The 12,952-nt window shown below is 30.6% G+C and overlaps 1 long non-coding RNA gene across 5 annotated transcripts in view; it reads left to right on the plus strand.

Annotated features, from left to right (window-relative positions):
• Positions 1 to 564, plus strand: part of LOC147801958 (uncharacterized) — a 361,588-nt gene extending 361,024 nt beyond the window's left edge. For all 5 annotated transcript variants that reach the window (XR_015430162.1, XR_015430163.1, XR_015430165.1 and 2 more), the window contains one exon: positions 305 to 564. This is a non-coding gene — a long non-coding RNA (uncharacterized LOC147801958). The remainder of the gene's footprint in view (positions 1 to 304) is intronic.
• Positions 565 to 12,952: the final 12,388 nt, after the last annotated feature.

Consider the following 12,952-nt stretch of genomic DNA (forward strand, 5'->3'; position numbering starts at 1 on the left):
TTAAATAGTATCTAATAAATATATTTTGGACTTCGTGGAGTTTTTTTTTTTTTTTTTTTTTGTCATTTTCCACAATATGAGATTTGAGATATGGTGTGGCAAGGTTTTCTATTTTGGCTAAATTTGTTTCTTAAAAATCAGTATTTGGAATATTGATATCAATAATGTTTGTCTTGCAAAATTTTCAATAGAAAGAGTCAGTTTGCTATTATATTGAATTTTATCATAATTATAGTTGTTTCTGAAGCCCAAGAAAATTGATGTACATGAAATTATTTTTTACTAATTGTAACATATTTTTCAGGTGCTTTGTTAGAATAAATCCAGTGTCTGGCTCCAAAGTAGAAAGGGAAAAGACTGTTTATCAGAAATTCACCCAAGATTTTAAGCTTTCTATCTATGACACTTGGGTTAAAGATTGTCGACATTAATAAATTCATCAATTTTTTATTCTTTCCTTCATTCACAGGGTGCGTAACATTTTAAAAAAGTGTTTAAAGGTGTTTATTTTGCTTATATGAAATGATCTGTAGAAATTAATAAAGTCATTTTTGTTATTTGTAATTGTTTTCTTTTCATTATCTGCAATTTATCAACATGTTTATGAAGTTTTAATAAAAAACTTTATTTTACTTAGAAAGTTGAAACAGTTGATGTTAGAATTACCTAGTTTAGTTTTGAGAATAACTTAACTTTCAAAAATTGTGGTATAAATTGTTCTAATTATCATTTATATTCTGTTTTCGTATACATTAAATGATATATCTTGAAGTTCAGTATCTAACCTGTTGAAAATTTGATTCTTACTGGCCTTATGCCAAACGAGCAATAAGGACACTGTTGTTGTATAGTTCCTATTCAGGTAGACAAGCTATGTTAAGAAAATGGTCACCCGACAGGCCTTAGGTTACCATTAAATTTATTAAGTTTCTCCGCCAGTGTAATTTTATAGCTGCGAACTATTTTCATATTTCTTAGAAAAATTTAAACTATTTCAGCACCTGATCTGTTTTCTGAAATCTTAGTCACTAATATTATAGAGTTAACAATTTACTAAACAGTTTTAATAAGCTGTTTGCATCTTCTGATCGTAATTCAATGTTTTAGTCTCATAAATTTATAAACGGCTTAATGTTAATTTTTTTACCTGTATTAGTTCCAATTAGAAAATAAATCGTAAAGATTCCATACATATTCAGTGACATTCCATATGAAACAATTATTCTATTTTATTGTTATAAATGATAGTTATCTCTTTAGCCCGAGATATTGTAAATAGTTTCTAAACCATAGACTTTTATATTTAACTGTTATTAAACAATACTAAACTATACGGTTATAAAGCAATTAAATTCTTTAGACCTGGTTAATTAACTGTATTAGGTATATACAGTAGTACAACCGTTCAGTTTTGTTAACATTGTTTTTTAACCGTGTTTGTTGTAAACAGTATTAAATCCGTAAAAGGTAAATAACTTTTCTCAACCGTAAACTTTACGGTTAATCGGATGGACAGACTGCTGCCGTTCCTTTTACCGTAATTTTGGAAAGAAATTTTTAGCAGTGTATTAGATAAAATTAATTTAAATTTTAACGCCATTTTTGTGTTAACTAGGAGTTGTCACGGCAACTGATAAGGAAAATTAGTTCCTGAATTTGATGGCGCGGATAAATCAATTTAACTTGATGTAAACTTCAAAATTTATTAAAGCAAAGCAAAAAAATAGCATTATAAAGATTTTAACACAGCATTTAATATAATACATATTTTCAAAAAAAAACTAACGTTCTTGTTTTTTGTCCTCTACCACCATCATAAAGATATTTCTACGCATGTTCCATCTTTCTCGGTTCTAAAACTTATCCTCCATTTTCCATCAAATATGTATGCTTTTTAGATCTGCTAACTTTCCTTTCCTTCCTTCCTGCTGACATTGTCCACTCTTTGCTTTAAATTTAGTAATAGCCTACGAATACCAATAGCCACCGAAAAGCAAAAGGTACGCATCTTTTCTGGAGAATCTTTCTCCATTGAAGAGTTCGTTTACGTCATTTAAAAGTTACGAATCTCATGCTATGATTTGAGTGATTGCCAGCGGACATTAATAACGTCATGCTAATCTTATGAAATTAATATATGTACAAATTATAACTATATACAAAATAACATAATGTATAATCAAGCTTTTTTTAAATTTATACACAAATAAATAACTCAACTTTTATACCATCATAGAACTATATAGAAATAAAATTTCTTACTTATGTAATCTGGTACTTCATTTAGCATATAAGTTTAACATCTTAGCCATTATTTTATCTTAGCGTCTTATTTTATTGTAATTCTAATTTTTTACTTCTAATTTCGTCTTTCACTAGGAATTTTGGTAAATAATTTTGTTGTTATTAACGTTAATTTTTAAATTTCGTGCCTTGTATATATGAGTTCATTATTTCTAAATCCAGAATTTTCTCTACACTTTTTTTGTACTTCCAGCCTCCATTTTCTTAATCTACATTTTTCATCTCCATTAATCATCTAGATTATAATTTTTTTTCCTGGTTCAGCGAGCAAATTTTCCAACCACGTGTATATAGAGAGAGATTTTTCATTTTACATCTCGCCAATATCACTATTCGGCATTTAGCGTCCAAACTGTCATGCTTCTTTGGCGTTAATGCCCCCGACATAGAATGTTTTCTGTGTCTTTTCAAGTAAGTGTTTCAAATTCGCAAATTTCTCTTCATATATACCGACTACTTTTTCTATCCATCATCCTTTTTTTAACGCTTTTCTTCTTCATCTAATTTTTTAGTCCCTCATATTTTAGTTACCGTATTTTTTCGTTATACATCTAGAAGACTAAAACCTTTCTCAATACTTTTAGAGCACTTAAAGTTTGACCTTATATTTCTACTTATCTCATCCTCGTGATTGACTGAATGTAGGGTTCAACGGCACAAAATCCAAAACTGGACATGGTGCACCAAACAATACAGTAAAACATTTTAAAAGGCAAAGGGCACACAACACTTTAATTATCGTACCATTATAACTGATAAAATGGCATAAGTAGGTGAATAGAATCAGATAAAAGTTATGAATGAAATCAGATAAAATGTATGAATACAATATAAAATACACGACTTAACTAGAATGGTATGAAGGTGATAGGTTGCGTGTTTTCAAAAAGGAATATAATTGTGAAAAAATGCAAAATGTTACGCAAATGTCGCAAAAATGTTACGATCCAACAAAATTTGTATCCATAAAATAGAACTCCCGAAACACGTTAAACGATTGGTTATTGCATTGAGGAGGGGAGGTTCTTCAAACAGCAAATAACGGTGTCTCAACCGGGTGTGGCCAATTGGAAGACGGGTAAGTTTTATGTCTGCACAACGCAAGCGCAGTACTGACAAATGTCCCTACGTGGATTTAATGATCTTTTCTGCGTGATTCAGAGACAACTCTTTATTTGTTGTATTCTCTTTAACCTGCATCTTGATATTTGATTCGTTTTCTACTTCATATATAAATATCACTATTCCTCTCTGCTTCAGCCTTATTGATTGGTTTCATGTAGTCCGTTTGTTTTTTTCATTTTCTTTTTCATCCTGCTATTTACCAATGCTTCAATTTTAGCAAGCATGCTTTATTTCATTCCTTGCTGAAATTCAAAAAGCAAAAAGTTTAAATAATGTCTAAAACTTATTCTTTTTTACTACATAATGTTGAAGATATTTTATCATAAAAATTCCGTAACCCCCCCCCCCTTTTTTTTGTAAATTTATATCTTTTTTTCTTATTGTTACTCTTTTGAGATTTTATGACTGATTTAACTTGCTTTAAACCAGACACTCTTGCTTGCCAACTTCAATATTTATATTTCAGATTTGAATATTCTGAACTCTTCTGTATTATTTTTTTTAAGTGTGCGTCTCTTTTCTTTATTTGTCAGTCTCATTTCTATACTTATCTAGATACTCGAAAGTTACTCATTCAATGAAATATTTTTTATTTTTTTAATTTGTATCGTATTGCATAGTCTTGAATAAAAGTTTTGGGAATTAATAAAGAAGCAAACAAACTTTGAAAATCGATATTTTATCATTCGTCACTCTATAATAAAAATGCCAAAATGTTACGTCTTTCTTTTAATATGTTTCATCACATTTCTTTCTTTTCCTTTTTTTTAATTTTTATTATTATTATTTTGTTTGGACAGATTTAAGTTTTGAAAAAGTAGCTCCGGATTCACAGTTTGTTGCGTGAATCACAAGATATACCTTAAAAATGGTGTTTAACTTAATGGTTAACATAGGTATTTATGGGGCAATTTTTCTATATGGGAGAAATCTAGTGTAAAATCTACAAATAAAAAAAAAATTCGATTGGTTTAGTTGATTAATTTAGGTAATTTAAACCTTCTTCATCGTCTGTCAAAGTTTTTTACACACTGTTTTGGTCAAATTTATTTCGGAATTTTTAATATGCTCTTTTTAAAAATGGATAAATTTTTTTAATTAGTAAAAAAATTCCTTTAAACATGAGAGATTTCATTATTTCGTAGAAAACAAGTAATCTTTTATGGACAATTTACTAACATTTTATGGACAACAGCGCTTTTTTTTACAATAACTCACCCCAATACTTTGAATCAGAAATAATAATCTTCAATAATAATCTTCATTAGTTCTTTGTCATTGAGTCATTACTTTCATTAGCATTTATTCTGCCAACTACACTTCTATAATTTCTTAAAAATATTGCACCATTAATAAATGTACTTTTAAAAAAGTTATTTGTCTATTACACCCCACGTGAATTTCTTTTTTAAATATGTTTGGTTGGTTGGATTTTAATGGCACAAGAGCCAGAATTTTCTTAAATATGAAAGCACAATTGTTTTAAAACTTGGAGTTCTTTCCGAAAACACACGAGTCGTAAAATATTGCTCTATCAGCAACAGTTTTTTTTTAAAAAATTTGTTCTTATTTTTTGCTTTAGCTTCTCTCACACATTTCTTATTCATATTACAAACAGCAATAAAATTATTTTTTTTATTTTTCTTAAAGCTCCGATCAGTAAAGTTTCTAAACCGAAATTTCTAGTAAAACAACTTTATGAAGCATCGATGATAAATTTGCATTAAAGACCTTAACGCATCTATTCATAAACTGATAACTGCAATGAAATGCATATTACTTATGCATATTACTGAACATTGGGAGGAAAGTACCCGGGTTTTTTTCTCGCTCAGGCAAGATTTGATTCAACATTGAAATGGAAATTATTATTTTTTTTCGATCTCTCTTACTCCTTAGTAATCACTAACAAAATGTTCTAAGAAAACAAACGTTAAACAAAGACATTTTCTATCATAAAATGCCACATAAGGGATTGCTGTAAAGGGTTTCAATAAAATTTATTTTAATTCATCTTTTTTTTCGTGTTAGCCCTTCAAAAATTCTGACCCTGAATATCTCAGAATCAGGATAAAGATTTCGCTTCCTGCAAAAATGTACGCATTGGAATACGTGAAACCGTTTATAATTGCGCATTTTAGCACTTCATTGATTACAGTTATCCTTCGATAGTTCTGATATGTATGTCCCTAGAGTGATAATTGAAAATCATCAACGAATAACTCACCATTAATTGATGTGTTTGGTAAAACCAATAAAAATCTGGATAATTTTAATTCTCTCTTCACTTTTATTTCTATTTCTAGTTGTTAAGTGTCATCTAGTGGTTTATGACATATTCACTGTCTATCAGATAAAATGTTGCCACTCTCAATCAAATAATTAAGTCAGGCATTTATTATTTTTTCTTATAATTTACATGGGGCTTAATAATTTGCGGAAACTACTCTATTTTGCCGATTATATGTCACGAGTTTCAAACAAAAGCCAGAGGACCATTTTAGATGTCTGGTTCAGATTGGTGTTTAAGCATAATAAAGTGAATATCGTCATGTTCAAGAGAAATATTTTCGCATCACTCTAAGACTGTTTCTAATTCATTTATGTTGAGTGGTGCATTGCATTCTTCCAAAGGTTATAAAAGCGTCCATGGAGTCACTCCAAAAAATGTTTCAATATCTTCCAATCCTAAATCTTTTTTTACTGTATCAGTCAATCTAGCTCCAATATTACATGCTAGCAATTCTAATCTTGGTATCGACACTTTCTTCAATGGGGCAACTCTAGATCTTGCTTGAATAAGTTGGCAAGTAACTTTTCCACCCCTTTCCTCCCTCAAAAAGATGCAAGTTGCATAAGCCACCATGGAAGCGTCACAAAAGGTATAAAGTGTTAAGCTTGATTTAGAAAGATTTAAGAAAGTCTACGAGGAATTTTGAAGTTGCTCGATTCTTTTAATTCTTCTTTCCATTTTTCGAATCTTTTAATTATTTCGTCGGGCAATTTTGAATCCCAAGAAATTCCAATTTGTAGAAGAAGTTTCGGAACCAACGTTATAGGACAAGTGAACCCTATAAGACCGAACAGCTGGTGTGCGACAAATAGAATTTTTCTCTTGGTAACTGGTTCACTATTTTTTTTTCTCTAACCAGCTCACAGGATAAAGTGTCCTTTTGGTTGTCCCATTTTAGGTCTAATACTGACTCTTCCTTTTCACAGTTGGAATTATCGTGCAGAAATTCGTTCATCTCAAGTAGGTAGTTATTTTCCCAGCCACGTAAATCAAATTTAGCAGCTTTCAAAATTCTCTGAGATACAGATCTAAAATGTTCCAATTCTGAAACTGAGTCTACACTTGCAATGCAATTATCAACGTACATAGAGTCTTTGGCTTTTCTACCTGATCTAATACATGATTCAGAACAGCCGCAAGTAAAAAGGGGCTACATGATATTCCAAACACTACTCTACAATGTCTATACGTAATTATCTTTTGAGGATCGCTGTCTTTCAACCACATGAATCGTAAACCATCCCTATCAGATTCATTAAAAATGCCTGTTTGACATCCGATATTACTCCGATCTTACCCCATCTAAACCTATTTAATACAGCTGGTATAATTTCTATGAGATTTGAGCCCTTTTCTATGCATTCATTTATTGATACGGAGTTTTTGGTTTTAGCTGATCCGTCAGAAACAGGACGTACTTTAGTGGTTGAATTATCTTTAAAAATTGCCCTATGGGACAAACAATGTATTCCAAAGCTTTTAGAATTATCATTACCCTCATTAACTTACTCTATTATACCTTCCTTTTCCCATTGGTTAAAAACCTCTTGATAATTAGATTCGCTGATTTAAGGGATTTAACTGTGTATTTTAGTCTTTTATATGCCAACTCTTTATTATCGGGTAAAGGAGGATGTCCATCTAACCAGGGTAAATTAACCGTATATCTGCCCGGTCTATCTCTACTAACCGTTTCTCTGAAATTTTTCAAAGCAAGTTCTTGGGTCTGTGTTTTAAAGCGTTTTTCACTACTATCTTTAATACCCAAGGTATCTAAATTCCAGAGATCTTCAATTTTTGCATTATCTACATGTAATGACAATACTAACATTGAGCTAGTTGTAGAAGTTCCCTCTACCTCAGATTTACCCATTACTGTCCACCCTAACAAAGTGTGTACAGCAACCAAACCACCCTTAAGGTGTTTTACTTTTCCCGTCAATATCTTTCCATCATAATCAGCTCCAATGAGAAAATGAATCTCGCCAGAATCTTTTTCATGTAAACAGGACCTATCATTAATCATCGTATTACTAATATAAATACCCAGATTTTTTAATTCCTTTAAACAATATGCATCATTCATTTTGGGTAAGGAAGAACAAATCTTTTTGTCATCTAAAATCTCACAATTATAGCTTCCATCAACATTTGATAAGTTTAGACAATATTTTTGATGCATTTTAGTATGTTCAATTCCACCGAATAATCCATGATTCACGGATACTTTCCCGAACCCTTTTAAACTCATTTTTCCCGCAACAAATTTTGTGACATACGATCTCTGACTACCTTGATCGATTATTACCCTTATTAACTGTTTCAAATTATTTTCTTTAGCGTATACTATTAAGTTTGAAGATAAACTCCCCCGAACAGTTATTATTCGAAAGTGTAGTATTTTCTATTATTTCTAGCTTTTCATTTTTTGAATATTTATTATCCTGAAAACACATAATTTCAACGTGTCTTTTATTGCAATGAGAGCATTTAACCTTTGCCCTGCACAGTGAGCTCATGTGATTTTTCCAAAGACATATAAACAAATGCCCTTTTTTTTTTTTTTTAATAAAATCGATTTTCTTTTATCTAAAGATGAACTTTTTCCATACTCACAATTTAAACCAGAACAATTTAACTCACCGCAAAATGGAGGCAACTTTGCTTTAGTAGTAGAATAAACAAATAATTCATTATCAGTAGAATTTATTTCTCGATCTCCCCCCTTTTATGGCGACACCAACTACCTTCATTAATATTCAGATACGGCGGCGAATTTTTTTTTCTTTCACTCTCATTAAATCAGTCTTTAGCTATCAATTGTTTATTCAAAAAATTAAATCAGTTAAAGAATATTTTTCTCCGAATTCTTTATTAAATTCAAATATTAAATCGTTTGGGATTGACTTAAGTATTATGGGGGATAATAAAGTACTACAAGTATCTGATGAAATACCTAACGATTCTAAACTTCTTATATGGATCTGTATTTTATCAAATAATTGCCGAAAATTTTTTACATCACCAGAGCACTTTAAAGGAGAAATTTCTAATAATTGACTCATGTGGTTGTTTATCCATGTTTCTTTTCTTCCGAAGCGCTGTTCTATCAAATCAATAGCTTTAACATAATTTTCTGAGGAAATAGCAAAACCTCCTATCGTTTCTAAAGCTGTTCCACATAGATGAGCTTTTAAATAGTTAAATTTACTGACATCATCTAACGATTTGTTCTTAGGTATCGATGCTTCGAAAGAGTTCCAGAAAGTGAGCCGATCACTTATATTTCCCGAAGATTTCGGGATTACTATCTTCGGTAATTTAAAATTCAGCATTTCTGGTTTCATTTCTACTTTACCTTCGATTAGTAGTAGGAGCTACATGTTTGAGAAAATTGAGAGGTTCCGGAATATTTTTCTTTTGATTCCAATTGCGCAAATATTTATTTGCTTTAAATTTCCAAGTTACTATCTTTTCACAATATTCTTCGGCGGTTTCTAATTCTTTATCTATATCCTGTTTTTTAAACAGATTCTCTAATTCAGAATCAACTGTTTTGAGAGACTCGAATTTATCACTTAATTGTTCAATAATTAGTACAATTTCGGTTTCTTCATCATTTATTTCGTTTTTTTTGAATTTCTGATTCAATCTTAGAAATTAGCCTAGTAACTGATGCTCTTAACGTAGTGCGTTTCTTTTTAAGAAGTTCAATGTTTGTGGCCATTTTAGGGCTATTATCATTCGCAGGATTTTCAGTTCCAGTGTCCATTTATTTTTATAACACTATCAATTAAATATTTATAATAATAATTCTTATTTTATTAACATACGAACCGAAATCCCGGCAGGGATGCCATGTCAAAAAAGAAAACTTAATTCTTTTTCTATTTCAATAGAACAGGTATCAATAAAAGGTTTCTTACCTGGTTCTTCTACCCGGGTCGGTTCGTACCTAAATAAATCTTAAAAGAAATGACCACATACTGAAGAATAAATACTCTTTCGATGTTAGTTAGAAGGTGTATATTAACAAAACAACACTACAAAAAAAAAAAAAAAAAACACGATCTCCCGTTCGCCAGTAACACAAAAGCTCTAAAAAAATTGTTGTTCTTAGAGGGAGTTCTATATCCAGTGGCACCATCCTAGTATGTCCTCTGGCAAGGAAAATGGTATTCTGTTTTGAGCAATGCCTATTGTCCCTAAATATCGACTTAACTTGAAAAATATTTCCAAAATAACGATATTTTACTGCCTTAGATAAATCGAATCGTAAGCTATCCGCTTCTAAAATCATTGAACTCTGCACTTCATTTTCCGACCATGATTTCTAGTAATCGTTTAACAGTTTGAGAAATTCTGAAAATTTAGCTAATGCTCTTTCTAGTATCCCACCGCGACCCCCCCCCCTTTCTTAAAGTTTTTGAAATCTATATTAATTTCATCTTTTTCTTCTTCTTCTTTTTTACCCAGGGGTTTCGGCTAAGCCCTCTCACCTGTTTCTTGTAACCCTTCTTTTTATTAATTTGTTCCAACCTTTCCTTAGTCCCTATTTTTTAAACAACTTTCTATGTGTTTATACTTTTGGTGCAGCCCTTGGTGTTTGGAAGTAGTATATGATCCATACTATGACGCACTTTTATTTTTAAGACTCATGTGCAAAATGACAAACTTTAACCTCTTTTTCATGTTGTTACACAGGACATTGAAAAATAACCATAAAAAATTCCACATTTGATTCTAATAACTATATTTAATCTTAATAATTGGAAATCGTAAAAAAAATTCCAATTTTCTTATATAAAAAATCCTTATTATGAATTTATTGCCATGTTAGACAATAAAATAGTCATTTCTTTTGTTTTACAAGGTTAACTAAAATGACGATAAAGAAAATAACAGAAATAAATTGTTTTATATCTCATCCATAAAAATATATTCATATTTTCCTCAACCATGCCTTCACTATGCTACGATACCTTTATCGTCATTACGATCAATTTCATCAAATTCTCTCTGAAAGTTCTATTTTTTTTTGGAACAAAATATTCTGTTTCTTCCTTTTCTGAATTTACAAGTATAGAATCACCAAATTTCATATTTACTTTTTCTCAATTATATTAGATTACATATCCTAGGCTTCAATTCCTTCAATTTTTGATTTCAGTGAATTGAATTTTTCCATTCATTTGAAAACGTTTTATTGAATATTTAAAAGCCGAAAGGTACAGTATTGAAATCTTCTGAAATTCGAAACAAGTCTTTTTTATTCATTTTACTTACTTGAGAAGATCTGCCACTTTACATTTTAAACTGATTTATTTCTACATTTCAATAAACTGTTTCACCTGCAATTATTTTCATTCTTTCATTGAAAATTAGTGTTGTTTCACTTACGTAACTCATTCTACAGTTTTATCATTTACTATACACGCATAATCTTTAATAGCTCTAATATCCATATTTGTCTTTTAACTTCCTTGACATGCGACCTGTTTGAACTGTGTTGCTCCTGTCATCTATGTATACTATATCAATTGTATCATAGTACTTTACTTTTTCACCCAATTTATCGAGTATTTCGTACAACTTTCTACTAGCAGAACTAATTGTAAAGATTGATATGTATAAATTTGTATAAAAATTGTTTTTTGTGCTTTTATCTTCATAGTTATAAAACATTTCTGTGCAAACATCGGTCATAGAAATAATTTTAAATCTTTAATTTCCCCATCAAGTATTATTTTATAAAAATCTTCTAATTCTATAAAATTTTTATTTTAAACACATTTTCTTTCTGTCCAAAGTTGCCCCATGCTATAAAAAAATTAAACTAGCATAAATCTTTGACCTGGATTTTTTACCCAATTTATCAAATTCTGTGTATAATACATCTTTAGCAGTTTTCTTGTAGCGCTTAGCATTTAATTCGTATTATTTGCTAGTTTCAAAGTCTCCATATTCTTTGAGTTTATCATTCATTTCTAATTTTATTTTTAAAAGCCTAACATAATTTATTTTAATAGCTTATTTGATTTCTTTTCAGAATGCTATACTTATGAAATATTCCAACATTTCAAACTTCCTTTCGATTGCTAATTTCGCTTCTTCAGTTTCCTGTGTTTCTACGAAACCTATTTCAATATCGTAATGATATTGAATTTCTTATTTCATATCATATCCATTTTTTCTTTTCGATTGTACTGCTAAAATGTTTACTGTAAATTGTTTTAGATCGAGATTCACTTAAACTAATTATTAATCTTCCTTCCTTGTATGGTAATACAGGAAGATATAATTTTCTAGACTGTAATACTGTAAATTATATTTATCCGTGACAAATTTCATTAGGTTTTGATAAGATAACTATGAATAGTCATCAAAATACATAACAACAGTATACGATATAAAGAATATAAATCTATTTATTATTCATTTCATATTTCAGTTTTGTAAGTCCATGAAGCTTCTTTAGGTTTCAATGGTTCTACAACATCTCTTTTCCTTCTCCGTTTTAATGCACTTATTAATATTTTTATTATTACGAAAAAACCATTTCTTAAATTAATTTTTGTGTCTTATTGTACAAATATTTCATGCATGTATTTGCTTGAAAATTCATTGTTGATTTTCTACGGCATCTCTTACTTTCAGCCAGTGACATCCATGAAGTTGATGGATGGTGTTTTCATAAAAACCATCTATTTTCTAATATATTTAACTTTTTTCCCCTCGAAACTAATGAATTGAATTGGGTGTAGAGTTGAATGGCACAAACTCCACAAAGGGGCATGCTGTGCCAAACGAACGGTTTTAAAATAAATCATAAGTAAAATGCTTACTACAAATTCTTCTTACTAAAATCACGTTGGAGTTTATAAACGGTTTACTTTACGGTTACCTCGAGGGGGGGGTTACCTTCTTTAGGTAAACACAGGGAGTCACGCCTCGGGTTCTCCTCCCTTCTGTTTCCTCTCTCTCCTCTTCCCCCTTGTCGTGGTTGTCGAATTTATTGGTAAGGGCTTTTTGTCTGTGTTCGATTACCACCCTGTTGTTTCGGACCCAGATGGGAAGAGACCACCCACGTGTTCACCGTGCGTGGAGACCCGTGTCCCTGGAAAAGGGGATCCTAGCAGTTGAGGGGCATCCTGGTACCCCAATACACTGCTTTGGCCCTTGCTTCAGGTAAACGGAAGGAGGTGCATATTGACCTGCATGCATCAACCG

Source organism: Parasteatoda tepidariorum, chromosome 11, assembly GCF_982258835.1.
Source record: "Parasteatoda tepidariorum strain Cologne lab strain chromosome 11, Ptep-v5.0, whole genome shotgun sequence".
In the NCBI taxonomy this organism is placed as follows: Eukaryota; Metazoa; Arthropoda; class Arachnida; order Araneae; family Theridiidae; genus Parasteatoda; species Parasteatoda tepidariorum.